The following is a 19,957-nucleotide window of genomic DNA, read 5'->3' as shown; positions in this document are numbered from 1 at the left end:
AGCCGGAGTGGCAACCTGTTTATATTGGTCCACCTTCTTCCCTACCCCAGCCACAACCTTTGCCAAAGTCTGATCATCCATCTGTACCCTTCTATCAACCTTCATGTTTTGCGGTGGAATCTCGCCATGATATGATATGATATGATATGGTATGGCATTTGTAACGCGCCTATACATAAGTGTTTCAAGGCGCGGGTACATGCATATCTGTCATTATTTCTGAGGCTTCCCCCACTTCAATCGGTAGTTTAGTAACCATATTCCTGCTAGCCCAGGGCTTATTGACATTTGATATGACCTTATTGTACGCCAGTCATACACCATAAAATGAGACACTAATTGAAAAGCTTGACCCCAAAGTAACAAGGCCAAAATGTCACAGCACATTTACTGTCTTTATTTTTTTTATTTTTTTTTATTTATTAAGCATATAGAGTAAATAAATACAAACTTTTGCTTGTTTCGCTCACTTACAAGGCCAAACCATATCTTGGAGTCTTCCTTGTATTTCTATGGCAATTCCTCCCATACTTGCCAATTTTTAATTGTTTATTCAAGTCCTCTTTGGTTTGGCCTGAGTATAGGCATATATCAAAGATTATGCTTTTTCCTTCGTCATGAGATCCTTTTCTATTTCACTGTGTGATTCCTGTTTGTTTTCCAATTTGACCATCATCATTTGTAGGAAAATTCCAAGAGCTCTCGTGGTTTTCTGATTTGGGTTGTCGTACAAGGTTTCCCACCATAAATCGGAATCCAGCCCACACGTCAAAGTTAATGCTGGATGTAAGAATAGATCTCTTGCTAATCTTAGTTCAGGACAAAACATTATTAGGTGTTTTAAAGATTCCACTTCCTGCTCAAAGAGCCGGCATATGTTGTCACTTACTGTGCCATATTTTTTCAAATTTGTTTTTGTTCTTAGGATATTTAATCTAAATCGCAGGATTAGATCCCGATGAATAGGATTCCCACTCTTTTTCAAATAACTAGGTAGAGTTTTTGGTACTGATCTGAGATTATTTGAGAGCGTGTGAGATTTGGAATTGGCGCGAGCAGTTTCTGTTTTATCCCAGTCAGCACACAGTAACGCAATCTTCACCCTTTTAGGGTTATTGCATAATGTGTCCTCAGAAATATTTAAGTTCTGTAAAAGCTCTCTACATTTTTCTTTCCAGCTAGACAGTGGCCAAAATTGCGCTTTTATGTTTTCGTCCTTTAAGATTTCATATTGAGGTGGACAATCTTTGATTAGTGTCTTTCTAAATGTTAATAGGGCTTTCCACATGATTGTGGCCTGCAGGGAGTACAAGCCCAATTCATGTCGTATTATGATCATTGGGACACATTGAGGTAGTCTCATTAGTCTTCTCCAGAATGTGGCTTCGACCTTGCCCCAAGTTTCTGATGGTATTCTGAGTGCTGTATCTCCAGCATAAGCGACAGACGGAATAACTTTTGTGTTATAAAAGTCAACTGTTGGTTGAATCGAAAACTTTCCGAATTTTTGTTTCAATATAAGCGCTTGTGCCGTTAGTTGACTCATTTTACGCAAAATGTGCTCTATCCACGGTTGGTCGTTCCAGTCTGCACTTATTATTGCTCCCAGGTATTTTGCGCTCGTTGTTATTGGAATAACTTTGTTCCCGACATACCATTTAAAAGACTTTTTCTCTCTGACTCTTGATGTTTTCATTATTAGGATTTCAGATTTTTCAGGATTTATTTCTTGATTATTTTCTTTGACATATGTTTCTAGGGCCTCCAATTTTTTCTGCAAACCGATTGGGGTCTTATCCAAGATGATCAAATCATCTGCATACAACAGATGACCCACTGGTAAGGTGCCTATTTTAGGCGAACAGCCTCTCGGAATGACAAGCCGGTCCTTTATCTCCAGAATGTAAAAGTTATAAAAGATCGCTGCCATAGGGCACCCTTGCTTTAGGCCTCTTGTTGTCGGGATCGGTTTGGTTAGGTTACCTTTTTGATTTAACCTTACTTGAATGCATGTGTCAGTATGCATGGCTTTAATAGCGGCCACGAGATCTTCAGGGCATCCCCTTTGCTTTAGCTTTTTCCACAGGATTTGTCTATCCACTTTATCAAAAGCGGCGGCCATGTCTATGCACGCCAGGTAAAGTTTCTGTTTTTCGCAGATAGTTTTAACCTTTAATAGGTTGAGTATGAGCAAATTTATCCCGCAGTCAACTTTTTCAACAAACCCTGTCTGCCGTTGGTCGTAATTTCTTGAGTGTATGATCCATTCCTTTAATCTCTTTAAGAGGATACCTGCAAATATTTTACCTATTACGTCCAACAAAGATATTGGACGATAATTCTCAGGTTTGCATCTATCTCCCTTTTTGTGAATGGGAATAATAATCGCTTTAGTCCAAGATTCCGGTATTTGTTTAGTTTTGATGATTCGTTTAAACAGTACGTAGCACATGTCGGCCCACACTTCAGGTGCTTGTTTTAATATGGCGTTTGTTAGGCCATCGGGCCCAGGTGCCCGCGAACTGCTTGCCTTGTTGATCAGTACAATAATTTCCGACTTCTCGAATGGTATATTCCATGGAGTCTTATCCATGATTATTTGCATCTGAGCATCTTCTCGCATCTCCTGGCTATAAGCTTTTTGGAAATATTGGGTCCATTTTTCTTCGTGAATCGGGTTTATCTGTTCTGTTCCTTGTAGTACGCTTGTTTGATTCATTAGAACCCACATGAATTTAGCGTTTTTATTGGAGGTAGCTGATAGCATCTCTTCAGAGTCTCTTTGAAACAGTAAGGCCCTGTGAGATTTAGCCCAATTACGATAGGCTTTTTTTAACGTTGCCCTTTCTTCACATGCCCCCTCGGTGTTCAGTTTGTTTAGAGCTCTTAGCTTTGTTGCTAGCTTTGATTTTCTTTCAGCCAATTCAGAGTTATATTTATGTAGTCGTGGAGTTTTTGGCTGTATCTTGTGGCCTGATTTTACTCTGAAGGTGGAAAGACATGATTCGTATTCAACTCCCATGTTTGTTGTTAATTTCCAGCATTCTATGGTTTTTTTGAGTTTCAATGTCATTTTTGGTGCTATTCGTAATCTGTTAAGGCCATTGTTCATTTCAACCTTGTGAGGCCAGTTTTTTTGGTAGGCCGATGCACTTTCCTGAGGTTTGGTTGTTAGTACACACGTAAGGAGAAGTATTTTGTGATCGCTTTTGCTTGTTGGAATTATATTCAGCGAAGAGATAGTTTTGAACGTTTCTCTATCCACAAAGAAATAGTCAAGAGTTGCGTTTTGATTATATGAAGCCCATGTGACTGCTCCTTGTCGGTCGCCGTTCACATTTCCATTTACCTGCAAAAGGTCTCGACTATTCATCTCCGCTAACCATCTTTTCGTACGCGTTCTTCTCTGTTGTGAGACTCCTCTTTGTTCGACATGAGACTTCTTTATACAATCTATATTAAGGTCACCACAAATGATTAATGTGGGTTTCTCAAATTCGGCTCTCAGCTCGTCAATGTGTTGAAGCACAGTTCCTAGGAACTTCTCTCCATCCTTAGCTTTAAGATTCCAATAAAGATTAATAATAATTTGATAGTGCTTCTTGGATTGATGAAAGCCTCCATTATGCTCTTGAATTATGGTTATTTGTATAAGTGGTCAGGGAGTCATAACCCGGAATATGTTTCCTTTATATTCGTTTTTTATCACTGTCAACAGACCTGCGGAAGGTCTCCCTTTCAGACCTTTATATCCTTTGTTAAGGAAACATGTGGACCCCCCCATGACTGGGGGTTCCAAAAGCCAGCATTCTTGGATGCAAATAATATCTGACTTTAGTAATTCCTTATTCAGATGATCCAGCAGATGTCGATGCCCACGAGTGTTCCATGACACTATTCGCAGGTTATTTGAGACGTCTCCTCAGTCGATCTAAAGGTTGTTTTTTGTGGATAATGTTCTAGCGAGCCAATTCCAGGGTTTAGTTGTGTCGATTTTTGTCACAAGTGCTGCTTCGCTACCAGCTAAAGGACTCAACGCCTTGCATCCTACATTTCCTTTTATTCTCATTCTGAGAGCGGTGGGTCCTCGCAAAATTGTTGGAGAGAACCTTATTGGTTTTGCATTCAAATCATCTGTTGACAGGGCGGCCCTTGATGGAGAATGGCTCGGGGTCCGTGGCAAATTATGCAACTGTATTGGTCCTTGTTCTTGGTTTTTAGATTCAACCGATTTGATGTCGAAGCCAAGGGATCTGAGTGCATCAGCAGCTGACCAAATAAGATTCATAATTGCTTTTGAAAACAGATGGAGGCAAATTCGATCGGTTTCATCTTCTTTAGGAAAAGCCACTATCTTGATGTCTTTAGGCTCAATGACTCGTAGTTGTGGAACGTTGTGCAAAAGTCTCATAAGATTTGATCTATTTAGGATCAGACCATCTCTAGCTTTCAACACTCGTTCGACTATGAGTTTATGGCCTTTCTTCTCCATTTTACCTCGCTTTTCCGTGGACGTATTGGCTCGGAGTCGATCACTTTGTTTTTTTGTTTCTTTCCTTATGGTTTCTCGTCGAGGCAGATCTTTCTTTTTCTGATTCTCCTGGTTTGAATGGTCCAGCATAGCGTCCAATAATTGTTGTTGTCTCATTTCATTTATGCTTTTGCGTTCCAGCAAATCTCTTTTTTCCTGTAAAGTTTTAAATGCTGGTGATTGAGTCTCACTGTGATTTAGTTCCTCGTTCTCGTCGTCCTTTTGGTCGGCGTTCACTGGGCCTTCTTGACTGGCAGAGTCTGCAGATCTATCGCACTCGTGGACCGAGAGTTGCAGGAGGGCATCTATGTCTTCGCTAGTATTGGATTCGTCTTCATCTGTGTCTACAGTTATCGATTCTGGGACGAATTCTCGATTTTTATAGTTTTGGCATTTTTGTGAGCCGTTTAGTTGGAAACTTCTTTCAACATTATGCGGCACGGTTCCAATAGGTTTCAAGTTACGAATGAAGTAACGGGTTCCTTCTGCCGAGGTGTGTTTTGGCAGTGGTAGATTTTTTAACTTCTTAGCTGTTTTCCCCAAGGCAATTTCCTTTTTTTTGGAGAATTTCACAGCAGTTTGTTTGGGTTGGCCACCCGTTTCCTTTTCCTTTGATGCAAGTGAACTTTCTGTAGCGAATAAAGGAAATAGAACTTTATTTTTATCTACCTTACGACAGTTATCAACATGGCCTGTCAATGGATTTATTATCAAATCCTGTATATCCGATTGTGCAGCAGGACCAGTTGCGGAGGCATTCATGGGTTTTTCTTTGCAGACGATGTTTTGTTGGCCCGTTGATGACTCCGGCCTCACTTGTTCTGGTTGACTGTCAATGACCGCTGTTTTATCTGTCTTATTATCAAATTCGTTCGCATAACTCCATGCGTTTTCTGTGGATGTACATTTTTCCATAGTTTGGCCTTGATACTTAAATACATCCGGTTTCATCATTGTTATGGTATCACTAAAACAGTGGAGAAACGCCTTCTTGTCTTCTCTGGCATATTCCATCAGATCGATAAGAGTTTTGAAAATGACATGTTCTGTTTCTTCCTCTCTTGCTCTCCTTTTTTTTTAATAGTAGCAATATATGATTCTATGTATATTAATTTGGATTGAATTAGAGCCAAAAGAGTTGATTGATCCTTGTAGTTTTCGTAAAGTACTTCATATAATTTGAGGAACGGTGCCATGGTTATTGTCATCATAGATCCCACTGCAGCTTGCAGGTTAGCGCAGGCTTCTGCATTTGCTTTTAATATTGCTGGTACAATTTTATCATAGGCAATCTCTGCCTGGCTGCACTTTAAAGGCGCTTTAGCCGGCGAAATATCATTTTCTTCGTCTGTACTTTCAATTATGGTTTGCTCGATGTCACTGTCCTTTCTTTTCGTTTGACCTACTTGTTTCTGCGAACTGTTATTTGCTGTGGCTGAAAACAGCAATTCATTGTAAAACTCTTTCATTTGGCTTGGCTGCGTCAATACAGATTTAGATTTTATTTCTGGGGCTGTTTCGAAGTTAGATGTAGTTATTACCTCTTCTCCCAAACCTCGTTTCGATCTATTCGGGTGAGGAGTTGAGGTTTTTGTTGGGCTGGTAAACACCGCCAAGGCCTCAGCTTCTGTAGTTGAAGTGATTGGTGTTTGTCCATTATGTGCTTCATGTGGCTTCGAGGAGCAGTCTTGACTAAGGACTGATCCAGCTGCAGTTTGCGGTAGCTCTGTGCAAGCAGGATTGCATGGACTGTGATTCTCTAAAATAGGACTCCTCCGGTCTCCATCCTTTACTGATGTCTGATTCGTTACGCTTGCAACTGGTTCTCCAGTTCCAGTCGCTTGAAGTAATTCTTGATCAGTGACTTCTAGTTCAGCTGTCATTGAACATTGTTCCCCGGTGATACCGGGGGCTACTTTTGTTGCGGTTCCAAGATCTTTTTTATTAAAGTGCCATCTAATTGATTTTATGTCCGAGATAGAATTTGCTCTTGCTTTACTCTTTTGACTAAGATTTTGAGTGTAGCTTTTATTTACCCTGAGTGCGTCCTTTTTTGCGGCTAGTGGGCTTGTTGATTTGATGCTTTTGCACATGGTTGATTTTGATGGTGGCTTTAAGCTGCAGTTTTGGTTATGTCCTTTTTGAATCAAGGGCTCTGCAAAGGTCAGGGGGTCGTGGACTTTTTGAGAAAGAGCTAAACTTTGTTTTTTAATGGAAGAAGAACGGGGGTTCGGGGAATGTTCATGGTCGTTCCAGAGGTCTCCCATGGCATCCACATATGCAGGAGAAATTGGGCTTTCACATAACTCTTCAGTTCCTTTATTTAGCTGTGTTTGTTGAAACGTAAAGAAGGCCTCTTCACGTGGTGCGCAGAAAGCAAATTTTCCCACGCTCCCTGGCTCTTCGACTCCTACGAAAGTTTGTGTCCCGTCCCCTTCCATTTGGGACTCCGCTGGGTCCGCACCTCCAATCCGCGAGTCAGCAGGAGCATCATCCATACGCACAGCCCCTCTGGCCACGCCCCCTCCCTCTCTCCCCATCGCGTCGCCGCCCCCAGCGAGCCCATCCACCGGCCCCAGAGAACCCCCCGACACCCCGGCCGCGCCCCCAAAGGCACCCCCACCCGCCCCCCGCGGCAAGCGGCCGGAACATCGAGCCAGCGAAGCCACTCCAGACTCAACGAGCCGCACGGCAGCCGCGGGTAAGGGGAGGCACCTCGTAGGGGAGGAGGCCTTGAGGGCTTTCAAAACTGGGGAACAGGTTATTTGGCACGTACCTTTTGTTCCATTGACCGCAGTTTCCGTTGGCGCGTTGGGGACCATTGCATGATGGCATGCCAGTGCCAGTGACATGTTCATTCCGAGTGTTGTTTTTGTCAATCTGTGTTTCATCAGCAAGCACAGGGCATGGCTCTTCAACTACCCCATGCAAGGCATCGGTCATTTTTGAGCGGCTCCGTGTATGAGGTGCTTGTTTCTTTGGGTGGTTTATTGCAGTTTGTCTTATGTCCATGGCGCCTTCTGCGCCCTCTCTGCAAACACTCTGCTAACACTCCGCGGACGCTCCGCGTCTAGAGTGGAGCTTATGTTCAGGCACCACCTCCAGGCACCACCTCCAGGCAGTAGAAAGAGAAAAGTTACTCAGGGTCCAGCAGGGTAGCTTCCAGGCACAGGCACCAAACACTCTGCTAACACTCCGCGGACGCTCCGCGTCTAGAGTGGAGCTTATGTTCAGGCACCACCTCCAGGCACCACCTCCAAGCAGTAGAAAGAGAAAAGTTACTCAGGGTCCAGCAGGGTAGCTTCCAGGCACAGGCACCAAACACTCTGCTAACACTCCGCGGACGCTCCGCGTCTAGAGTGGAGTTTATGTTCAGGCACCACCTCCAGGCACCACCTCCAGGCAGTAGAAAGAGAAAAGTTACTCAGGGTCCAGCAGGGTAGCTTCCAGGCACAGGCACCAAACACTCTGCTAACACTCCGCCTGTCTTTATTAGTCCTCTGCCAGTGCCCTGTCACCTGTCTGACTGACTGTCCAACTGCTGTTTAAACCACTCCACTACACTCAGCTGCCAGGGGCGCACACGAGCGCAACACGCTGTGACCCTTGCAGTTAAAGGACTTTCAGGGAGGAAGAGCCAATTGCTGATCCTGCCGACAGAAGAAATCTCCTGCAGAGCAGAGCATCGTAGCCTCTGTTGTGGTCCCTATGGCAACCTTTCAACTTTAATTTCATTTTGCTCCACTCCTGTAATATTCTGGTATTTATTCTCCCTGTTCAACTGTGGGGCAATATAGTATTCTGTAATGGTCTCCTTCAATGTAATACTGCCTGATTGCTTTTTAAACCACACCGCTCTGTTCAGTTGCCATAGGCGCACATGGGCGGACATGAGTTCTACACGCTGCAACCCTTGTAGTGAAAGACCTTTCAGAGAGGAAGAGCCAATTGCAGATCCTGCAGCCAGAAGCATCTCCTGCAGGGCAGAACGTGGCAGCTACCTTTGTGGTCCCTATGGCAACCTTTCAACTTAAGTTTCACTTTGCTCCGCTCGTGTAATATTCTGGTATATATTCTCCATGTTCAATTGTGGGACAATACAGTATTCGGGATGTGTCTCCTTCAATGTAATACTGCCCGAATGCTGTTCAAACCACTCTACTCTACTGCCACGGGTACAAGGAATGTACACTGTACTTGTCTAAAATTGGGGCATAGGAAGTTTATAAGGTGCTGTACAAGATGTAAAATGGCTAGTATATCCGAATATATAAGAAAAATGATTAGCAAGTTTATCCCTCCCCATTTTAGGATTTACTCTATGACGGGCAGGTGACCTTATTTGACAGGTTTCTTTAGAAATCACTGTTGCAGGGTGCCAATTAGAGCTCCAGTAATGTAGACTACCTGTCCCAGGCTCTAGATGACTCCTGACCAAGGCTTCACCACTTTTGACCTGGTAGGTTAGCTTTTTTTAAGACGTAATGCCCAATCTAAATCAATGGGGTTAGGGAAATGCAAAGAGATCTAAGGGGTCTAGAAACCTGCTACTCCAGAGACCTGGGGGAAGAGGGGGAACACGGATTCAGTAGGCTTGGCTGTAGAAGAGCCACAGGTTGCACCTTCAAGGCTTCTAGCAACAGTTAGACCAGGCACAGGCACAGGCAGAGATGACAGGGTCGAGATGGCTTGATGTTCATCCATGCAGCATAGGACGGTTCCTTAGCATCAGCACTTTGAAGCAGATGTTGGTGTGGCCTAGGATGCTTTACATGCCCTTGTGAGCAGCAATGTCAAACTTTGTTTCCAACAGGCCCTTCTTTGTGATGAGAGAACAGAACAAGGAGGATGTAGCAGAGCTCTTAAAATGCCAGCAACATTTCCAGCAAAAAGTCAGGAAGATACTTGTGCAAAGCTGCAGTCAATTTTCAATCTTGTGCAGGCCAAATGCAGACCTGACAATACAATGCCTCCAACCTCCAATGATAAATGCAGATCAGGGCGTCCAACTGGTTGGTCCCACCAGTTAAAAAGGAGAAAGGCAGCCAATTTAGGGTTTCCCAGTTGATTTTAAGGAAAGTTTGGGAACACAATGGTTGGCTTGTCGAATGCACTTCCTCGTGGTGAGAGACAGCAGCAGCAGTTTGACAAGGTCCCAGCAGATCTTGAAGAAGGCCAGAAAATACTATCCTCTCATGGGTATATTGTTGTCCTTCAGGTTCAGTTGCTTGGATCTCAATTGCACCAGGTCCTCCCCGTGTACCCTGAATTGGGCTCTGGTTGGCCCCATCCCACCTTTGGAATGGACCCGAAAAATGCATACAGGTGGATGCTCTCTAATCAGAGACAGCTGCCACTTCACATTCTGCCCACCAATAGGACAAACACTGGCTGAAACGTGGCTTGTGCCCAGTCTATGCCAAAACCAAGTTTTAGCCACTTCATGCACACAAATCACGGCATGCAAATTTGGGCCGGAAGAGGAAGTACGTTGGCCAATACAGATGATTGCACAAAGATCAGTGCTTACACTAAACAGAACGGCCATTTTGAGTATATGGTGCTCTGAAAAGCATTATCACAGTAAATGAAAAAAATGTGTGGCTTTAAATGTTTACTGCTGATTGCCTGTTCAGTTAACATCACAAAGGTAACGTGGCTTATAGAAAAATAAAAAGGAACCAAATGGTCCCTGTAGCACTGCACTGCACTTATGGGGGTGTGTGCTCAACTGAAAAAAATAAAAGTGAAAAACAAAGGGAGGCTCACTCCCTGCAAAAGGATCTCACTCACGCCAAACATCATCAAGGATCCAGACAAAAAGCAGACATGATAGGGACTCTATTGAAATCAATGCAGGAAAGTTATAAAAAGAACAACATTCTTACCAATCCTCATGAAAGACTGACATCAGTTGTCTCACCGACTGTGTAATGTCTGACTTGCTCATATTTTCATGTTCTATTTCTTTTATAGTCAGGTACATTTCCAGCAGGAGTATAAACGAAAGTATCTCACGAAGTGGCATTAAAGCCATGGTTCACACACTACGAGACCTCTTCAAAGGACTGTACCATATAGAAGACATCATGTATAAGTTGCCCCCCAGTCAGTGTGAAGATGGAAAATACAGTGAACATCTTTGACTGTGGATTTAGTAAATTAAAGCAATGATTTCCTCACACCAGCAGTCAAGCATATGTAATGTTGAATTCCACCGGGTTGTGACAGAAATTTGCAGATGGTTGTGTAGAAGTTTGTTCTGCAACTGAAACCCTCGCAAAGCATGTGTGGCATTGTTTGACTGCCGAAAATGAAAGCTGATTTTGTAGGCCACAGCAAACATATCACCCACCGTAGAACATTCAACTACAAAGTATGTCAACACAAGGTGGAGTACAGGTGGAAAGTATGGGACATGAATTGCATTCCCTAGCATTAGCTTGGGATCATTGGTCAGCTGCCACATAAAGCAAGACTATCTGTGGGTAACATACCCTGTTTGCTGCCACCTGTTGTACTTTTGTATATTAGTACCCGGCGAGGGCGCAATCAGAATGAAAGAGCCAATCTGATTGGCCCTCGCCGAGTCATTACCAGGCCGGGAATCCCTCTGTCAGGATTCCATGGCCTTTGTCCCCGGCAGGGGGCGTGGCAGCCCCCCAGCCAATGAGGATGCTCAAAGTGGGGCCATCCCCGCTCCGAGCCCCCCCGCGGCTGAGAGGCTACCTTTGCCCCCCACCGGGGACAGAGGTAAGGCTTTTATTTTTTGTTCTTGTTCGTGGACGGTTAGCAGCTGCTTGCTCATCAACAGGGGGGACAGTTACCCAGTATGTTGTTACAGCAATGTAGTCAATGCTTCGCCTGCTCATTCACATGCCCATGGCATTCTGTCCGGTCTAAGCCTTTCGCACCACATGAACTACTGCATCATACAACTCAGGTACAGCCTTTTGTGCAAAGTAATTCAAGCTGGGAATTTAACACTCACCATCAGCACAGTAGCACCCTAAAACCTGTGTATAACAAAGGAATAAGGCAGAAGATCTACTGCCAGTGTATTTCCAGTTTATCTTTCCACAGTTATATTTATGGATGGTTCCCATGATATTCATGGGTGCACTCAAATGACATGCTGAGACTGGGTTGGTGCAGACAGATTATTACCCTTCCACTACAATGGGCCTCATTACGGCCCCGGCGCTAAACCATGGTAGCACCATGGTCCATGCCGGGGTCCGCCATGGTGAATGGCGGAATTACCGCCCCATTCCAAGGTTGGCGGGGCGGTAATTCCCCATTCACCATGGGCCCTTCCCCATTCCCATTTTTGCCCCACAGGGCTCAACGGGAATGGGGAAGGCGCTAAGTACGGTGCCGCAAAATGCGGCACCGTACTTAGCACCAAGGTCCCTTTGCGGCACCCTACTTTAACACCTGCTAAAAGCAGGCATTAAGGTCGGGTCCTGCAAAGGGAACTCGTAATCAGGTGTTAAGGGTTTAACGGCGCCGACACCTTTTTACGGCTCCGTTAACCCCTTAACGCCTGGGTTGTAAAGAGGGCCAATGTCTTGGGTTGTCGTAAAGCTGAGTGAGAGAACATAGAAAATGCACAAAGAAATATGGGGTACAAACACTTGACTTTTTTTCTGGCGCTAAGGTTCTGAGCAGAAAGTTGCTTGCCAAGCCAGTACTTACAACACAGAATCATTGTTCACTCATCGCAGCATGGGCCAGATCCTTTGCTTCCCCAGTCGCTCAGGATTCAAGGATTACCAGACTCTTCTTCTGATTGTTCATTTTCTTGGCCTTCCAAGTTTGTGACACCCTTCTTCTGCTCCTCTATCAATTGCACCCAAGTAGTTTTAGTGAACGATTACGTTTCCTCTCCAGGTGTTAGTAAAGACCGAACTTTCCTGCTTACCCTAAGGAAATTTAGGAGGCTCCCACCATTTCAGCCTCTAAATTGATGTCTTCTCTCCTTCTAATCACCTGTCTACACCTGTCATAGTCTTGCTCCTCAAAGCTACATTGCATGCGTGTTCTTCCAGCTACCTCTTGACCTGCCTTGGCTCAGATGAGCCCTCAGAAATTGTCCTCTCCTCTCCTGGAAACAATTCTGATGTTCACCTATTCCCCCCTTAGTGTCATCTGACACGTCCTCCTTATGTTCACTGACTGTTTTGATGATTTTGTTCTTGCATATCTTTCTGCACTCTCTCATGTCACCGCTTCTTGATATTTGTTTGTATTTTATTTAGATTTATAAAGTGTTTTATGCCAAAGCGCTTAACAACAACATTTCAGAACAGTACACTTTAAGTGATTAAATAACCAGAAAACCAATAATTGCAGAGGAAGTAAGTGGGCCTTGAGGCCAGAATGAAAGAGAGGATACAAGAAAAGAGAGCAGAGGGAGGAAGGGTGTGCATGCCAATGAAGAAGGGGCCAAGAAGAGAAGGAATGATAGTGGGATTGGGCACATGTTGGGTCAGGACTGTTAGAAGACATTGAGACTTGGAACAGAGAGATTAAGCAGGGGAATACAATGAGAGCAAGGAAGAGAGGTAAGGGGGAAAGATTATGGAGAGATTTAAAGACAAGACACAGAAAGTTGAACTTGAGGCGAGAATGAAAAGGGAGCCATTGAAGGTAAGAAAGAGCTGAAGAGATTAAGTCACAAAGGGAAAGTGAAGAAAGAAGATAGATAGAGGAGTTATGGATAGATTTAAGAGGGTTTAGGTGAGAGATAGGAAGTCTGAAGAGAAGACAGGCACAATTGAACATATGTGAAAAACAAAAGGGACAGATGAAACATAAAGAAGCGAGAGAGAGAGATAAGATGTGCGAGGAGAAAGAAAGAGAAGAATCAAGGTAGATGTCTAGATTGCGGGCAGAAAAAGAGATGGGAAGCAAAGAGAGAGGTAAAGAAATGGAGGCAGGAGACAGTGGAGGATGGATGGTTGAGGTACGAACAAAAATAAGCACGCCCATAGATAGGTTAAGAACAAGATAGTGGTCGGAAATCCAAGATAGAATGGCCAGAAAGCAGGAGGTCAGAGTAGCATAACTATGGGAGGAGAATGCAGCAACAAATTGAAAGAGCTGGCTGTCATCAGTGTATAGATGGTGAGACAGAACAACAGATGAGGTTATGGAGACAAGAGGACAGGTACAGATGGGGAAAATAACCTGTCCCAAGACAGAGCCTAGTGGGATGCAGTAATGGAAAGAGAGAGTGAGAGCGGATGTTCAAGCCCAGGACACAGAGTAGGTTTGATCAGATGGATAGAACTGGAGCCAACAAAAGATTGTCCCAAGAAACCCAAGAGAGGAGCAGGATGAAAGAAGATGAGAGTGATATACAGTGTCGAAGGTCGCTGCCATGTCAAGAAGAATCAAGAGGGAAGAATGTTTTGCATAGCATGCAGAGAGGAGTGAGTCACAGACAGAGAGGAGTGTTGTCTCAGTGGAGTGACAGGGACAGAAGCCATATTGAAAGCAGGGAAGAATGGAGATGGAGGTAATACAAGAATAAAGTTGAGAGTAAACAAGATGTTCTAAAAGTTTAGAAAGATAAGGGAGGAGTCATATTGGGTGGAAACTGGGTGGTATAGATGGGTTAAGAGAGGGTTTTATGAGTGTAGAGAGTATGGTGGCATTGTTAAACGAGGAAGGAAAGGATGAGTTTAGCAATGAGACATTCTACAATGCAGTAGAGAAGGGTACATTTTAGCAATGAGGAGGAAGGAATATTGTCAGAAGGTGCATAGATGGGATGGTCTCTGGAAAGAGAAAGAGCAGTGTCGGCATCAGAGATATGATGGAATTAGAACATGGAGGAACAAGATGGGATGAAAAAAGTATTAAAAGATCAAAGGTCACAGCGATATTATTTCTGGGGGGAAAAGTGGGGCACTGAAGGACAGTGGAGAGGTGGAATAATAGACAGGGAAAGACAATAATGGTCTGAAGAGTAAATAGGAAAAGCTGAGATGGAGGAAGTGGATAAGGCAGATGAAAATATGATGTCAAGATAAGAACCAGAGATGTGAGAAGGGGAGTAGCAGTAGGGGAGAGATGGTAAGAATCAAGAATGGGAAGCAGACGAAGAGAAGAGTGAGCAGAAGAAAGATGAAGATTAAAATCACCCAGGACAATTAAGTCATGGAAGGGGTGATGAGAGAAGGACATGAAGGTTGTCACATAGGGAGATGGTGGGGCCAGGAGGATGGTAGATTACAAGAACAGCAGAAGAATGGAGCCTCAGAAATGAACTGTTATGAATGAGATAAAGAGCGGAAGAGAGCGAAGAGTAATAGTGAAGGAAAAAAGAGTATATCAACACCTCCACCACAACCTGAGGAGTGGGTGTATGGAAAAAGGAGCAGGAAGAGGTAGAAAGAGCTACAGGTGTGACAGAGTTTATGGAAGAGATCCAAGTCTCAGTGACACAAAGAAAATATAGATTAAGAAGAAAGAAGGTACCTAGGACTGAATGGGCTTTATTACATAGTGAGTGTGCATTCCATAGACCAACATTAAGGGGATGAGGAAAGTTGACATTAAAGGGATAGTGAAGATTAGAGACATTTCGAGTGGCTGGGTGGAATGGGATGGGTGGTAGGAGTAGAGTGTAGGGATAGGGAAAGGGATTACAACACAAAGAAGAAAAGAATGGCAGTTAAAAGACTAAATATTGGAATAACAAGCATCAGGATGTTAGCCAACATAGTCCAATTAGTGAAGAGGGTCTATGCGTGGAAAGGGGAGGAGGTTGGCAAGATGGAAACTACCAGGCAAAGTGCAGGTAGTGAGAGAGAGAAGAAAAAACATAGAAACAGTCAGAGCACCAAAGGAGATAGGGGAATAGAAGTGGCTCCCTTCTGCAGACAACTGTAGGACACTGCCAGACTTTGCCTGGGCTTCGCCTTGGAAGCGGTCTATGAATATCCAGGCCCTGTGGAAGGCGTGGAGGCAGGAGATGATGTGGGCTAGCCCAGGCACGGCTGCCAGATCTGGTACAGGACACTAGGGCTAAGTGTGGGAAGGAGATATCTCTTAGCTGTAGAAAGACCCCATAGGAGGGGTTGACGCTAGCCATGAGTGTCTGCAGAAACAGCAGTGAGCCGAGCAAGCTCCCAGGCTCCCTTGATGACGGTAGGCAGTAGGGAACAAAGGTATGAGCCAGCAGACGACTGGCAGAAAGGGGTAAGTCCAAAGCAGGCTACAGCTGCAGACAGCATAGCAGGGACTTTGCCTGGGCTTTGTCCCAGAACCAGTTTATGAAGTTCTGTGCCCTGTGGGGGAGTCAGAAGATGATGCAATATCCCTTTAATACAATCCCATACAATTGTTGACCAGCTTTCTCCTTCCGTCTCTAACAAATCACCTCCTATTCGTGTTCACTTACCACCTCTTCTGCAGCTCTTCTACCACCTCTTCCAGAAAATCTCTTCCTACCACCTCATCTAGATTTTGACCAACCCCCACCTGCTGACGCTCTCCTGCACCCTCTTCCAGATATTTCCCTCATATGACTTCTTCTAGATGTTCACCATCCTCCTTTTTCTCCTCTCTCCTGTCATCTCCTCCCCCCTCTCATTGCTCTAACATTCTCTCCACACATGTCCTGCCACCCAAATATCTCAAAACACCTTCAACAACCTTCTCCAGACACCCACCATCTAGGGCTATCTAGGGCTGTATACTCTCCTCCTGGGCCGGACTCTGTGTTTTGGTTTGCACCTGAGTCCTGGAATTGGTGAGGGGCTGTGACAGGATGCACTTATTGGCTCACATGTGCCTGATATGGCTTTTAGGGATGGCCTACCCCTTTTTTGATCCTTCCATCATCTTGGAATGAATCCCCCTGCTTATGGCTGAGTAAGACTGCCTGAGAGATACACAGCTCTTTTGAGGGTTTATTGTAATAGAACAAAGTGATTCTGAAGTCTCTGTGTATGAAAGAAAGGTTGGTTCTATGAAATTGCAAGGTTGTATCAGCTTCAAGTGAAAACACTGTTCAGAGAAAAAGGGTTGATAAAATGGTATCACTCACATGTATGTGTGTTGCAGGGAAAACCTCTCTGAGCCTTTGATGTGGTTTCAGCTTAACTTGCGGCCACAGTTTAGCAGTAATAATGGGTTTGATTCTTTTTCTAATTTTATTTCAATGCCGAATGCCCTTGAGTCTATTTTTCATAGGAAATGTTGCTCTAGCACATGGGGGCTTTAGGGTCTTTAATATGGGGGTGGTTTGGAATATATTTTTTCTTATCCTTCTGAGTGCCAATCTTTTAAATAGACTGCATTCCACATTGTAATAAATAAGGGCTGTTTTGGGAACTTAGTGTGTCTCAACAGAGGAACCCCATATGCCTCCCCAGGCCCAGCACAATAGAAGTCCCCATACAAAGGCAGTAAACCTCATACCCAAAGTATTGCTGGAAGTGCTTTGTTGTTGGCAACCCTTTAAATAATTACACTGACAGCCAAGTTTAGTCCCTTAAACCAACAAATAGGAAAAAGGAACAATTACTACTCTTAATAAAAAATAGAGAAGAATGGACGTGTTGGAGCCTGTCTGCCTGCTTTCTTCCTCACAACTACATCGATATGTCTAGATCAGTGGCACCAGCAGAGCAGTACCACAGGAAGGAAATCTCATATTATTATCGCATGATATGTATGCTGTAAATGCAGCCAAATCTGCATGATTTGAATGGAGAAAAGAGATATCCATTTAAAGCTGAACTGTATTTTTACTCACCTAAGAAATGCCCTCACTGGGAACATAAATTATCTTTTTACTCCTTAAAAACATTTTACAGATGTATTTTAGAATTTTGAATTGGAGTTTTTATCTAGATTGTTCTTATATAATAGAGATGAGGTTTTGTCCTAAGGTGATCGCAAATATAAAATGGTATTTTAATCAGTTTTACAATATGTTGATGAATTATGTATGGTTTAAAAAAATCGAAATGTATAATGTATAATGTTGAAGTGTATGTATGTTATATATGTTGTATATACAAAGCCTTGTATTATGTATATTATCAATAAATGAAATGAAATGAAAAACATTTTATTTCAAAATTGAAAGCAACTATAGCATAACATACACTCACTTAAAAATCATAAATGCAACTCTGGTTACAGGATTGACCAACTTCTTGGTTCTAGGCTGACCCTTCACAGAGCTGCCTTAATTCTGATGTTTTTTCGATGAGCTCTGAGGAACGAAGCATATTTTGGGTCTAATCCTGTGCATGATGTCACTTAATAGGGCACAGCATTGGCAAGGTACCCAAAATGCCCAAACTAGGCATAATTTTTTGGCACAGAGTGCCAGTGGCAAGGTGCATCTTCTGACAACATAGATGGGAAGGACCCCTAATTTCAATGGTGGCTGGGGGACATTATCCACACAAAAACATATGAACCCACCACTCGAATTACGAATTATATTGTGTGAGTCAACAGGTTAGATCAACAGGAGTACCTGAGCCTGATATCCCGTTTGGTAAAGTTCCGGAATGGGCCTGAATAGCGCAACAATACAACAGCATTTAAACATTGGACATTTTGCAAGGGGACCATTTTTATTCCATCAACATTTTTGCAATAGGCAAGTGATATCCAATATGTCAAAATACACATAAAACATTAAGACAAAACTAGATGAAGGGAAAGGGGCAGAGCCTTATGCAGATAGGTGACAAAAAACAGGAGGAAAGGCCCGAAGGAGGGGGATGTGGTTGCCAACATTTCAGCAAAAAGTCCCTACTTGCCAAAACCATACAGAGAAAATTATGGAGGTGTAGCTCAAGAAATGATAGACAAGAAGAGGACATCTATGTGGATCAAAATTAATAAACTACAAATCTCATCTTAAAGTATGTCCCAATAAACTTCTGGAAGTTCACCAAGTTGACTAGTCATTTGGCTTGCTTATCATTTATAGTTCTTTGTTCATTATTAGTTGAAATAATTAACAATGTATGACCAAAGCATTCAATTAAAATATGATTATTTCATTTTCTTTAGATGTCTTAAACGGCTTAGTTCACAATCACTAAAGTCTTTTCTTGAAAAGGGTCTGCCAACATGTGTGATGTTTCACAAAGCTATTGAGGGGACCTGACAACTCGAGCCCCCTATGTAGAAACATTTTGGAGGTTGACAGTAGTAGTCAAGTTGCCTTCCTCAGTGCACGTTCGAATTGCCTGTAGAGACATATAATGACATGTGAGTACCATTCTAAAAATAAATCTAAAATTAGCAGAAGCCCCATTTGGCACCCTATGTCACTTACCATACAACGGGGAGGGGATGCTCCCTTAATCTTCTATCACACTGTTGGCCAGTAGTGGCAGGGGAGCTGGTACTGCGCTCATGATAAATTGGTGTTAGAGATTAGTTCTCTTGCGGTTAGCATACAATCATCAGGATCCCTTGAGAACTCTGGTCAAGGATCACAGATCTGGAGAGGGGTCAGAGAAGCAAGGCATACTCAGAACTGAGGGCTGTGAGTAATGAAAGTCTACCCACCACCTACAAGCATGCTGGTGAGCAGAACTCCAAGTATGGACGTGCCTAAACAATGGCGGGGGCATGGTTTGCCCATGTGTGCCAGTTTTGCTGCGATATTAGCCATGCCATGCTTATCATAGGTGCATGGGAATGATGTCCCAAAAAAAGAGAGACGAGGAACTGCAGGTGGAGCCTAGACCTAAGAGCCTGCCTCTCGCACAAGTGTGGGAAGGATAGGGGAGTCACGCGTGAGTGCTGACTCGTATGTGAGCAGAGGAAGAGCACCCTACCTTGCTGCTAGTGACTAGGGAATCTTCAAGGGTGGCATGCGCGCAGAAATCACTGTATCTATAGTGTAACTCGGCGGCGACTCCCATCCAAGTATGTGGGAAATCTGGAAACAAAATGTGAAAGGTAGTGTGAAAGAGCCGAGGCCCATCAAAGGTCAGCGTTCTTCCTCTGCCTCTTTGTTCCCTTTCCTCCTTTCCTCTTTTTCGTACTCGGCTTAAAACCCATTTCCTCACTTCTTGATTTGTTCCTGCAAATGTTGGATCCCACTTGCTGATTTCATTTATACTGTAACGTGTATTTGTTTTATGTACAGTGCTTGGTGCGCAGTGCTCTATAAACACAATGTCAATTCTTTTCACATCTGACATTAACAAGTAGAAGTGGTGGGAGACTGATTGGGTTGCCAGGCTGGAAAACAATGTACTCCTCTACAGTAGGTATTTAACCAGGGCCCTGCCTCCCTGACCCACTACTGAGAGATGCTGATTCAAGCCCTCCTCAAGCATATCCCTTCCAAACATAAATTCAGCAGGTGCCTCCTCTGTTGGCAGCTCAACAGACCACTCCTGCCTGTTGTAAACCAAGAGGATGGGGTGC

This window comes from Ambystoma mexicanum, chromosome 7p, assembly GCF_040938575.1.
Source record: "Ambystoma mexicanum isolate Mex_15411 chromosome 7p, UKY_AmexF1_1, whole genome shotgun sequence".
NCBI lineage: Eukaryota > Metazoa > Chordata > Amphibia > Caudata > Ambystomatidae > Ambystoma > Ambystoma mexicanum.
This window is presented reverse-complemented; position numbering follows the sequence as displayed.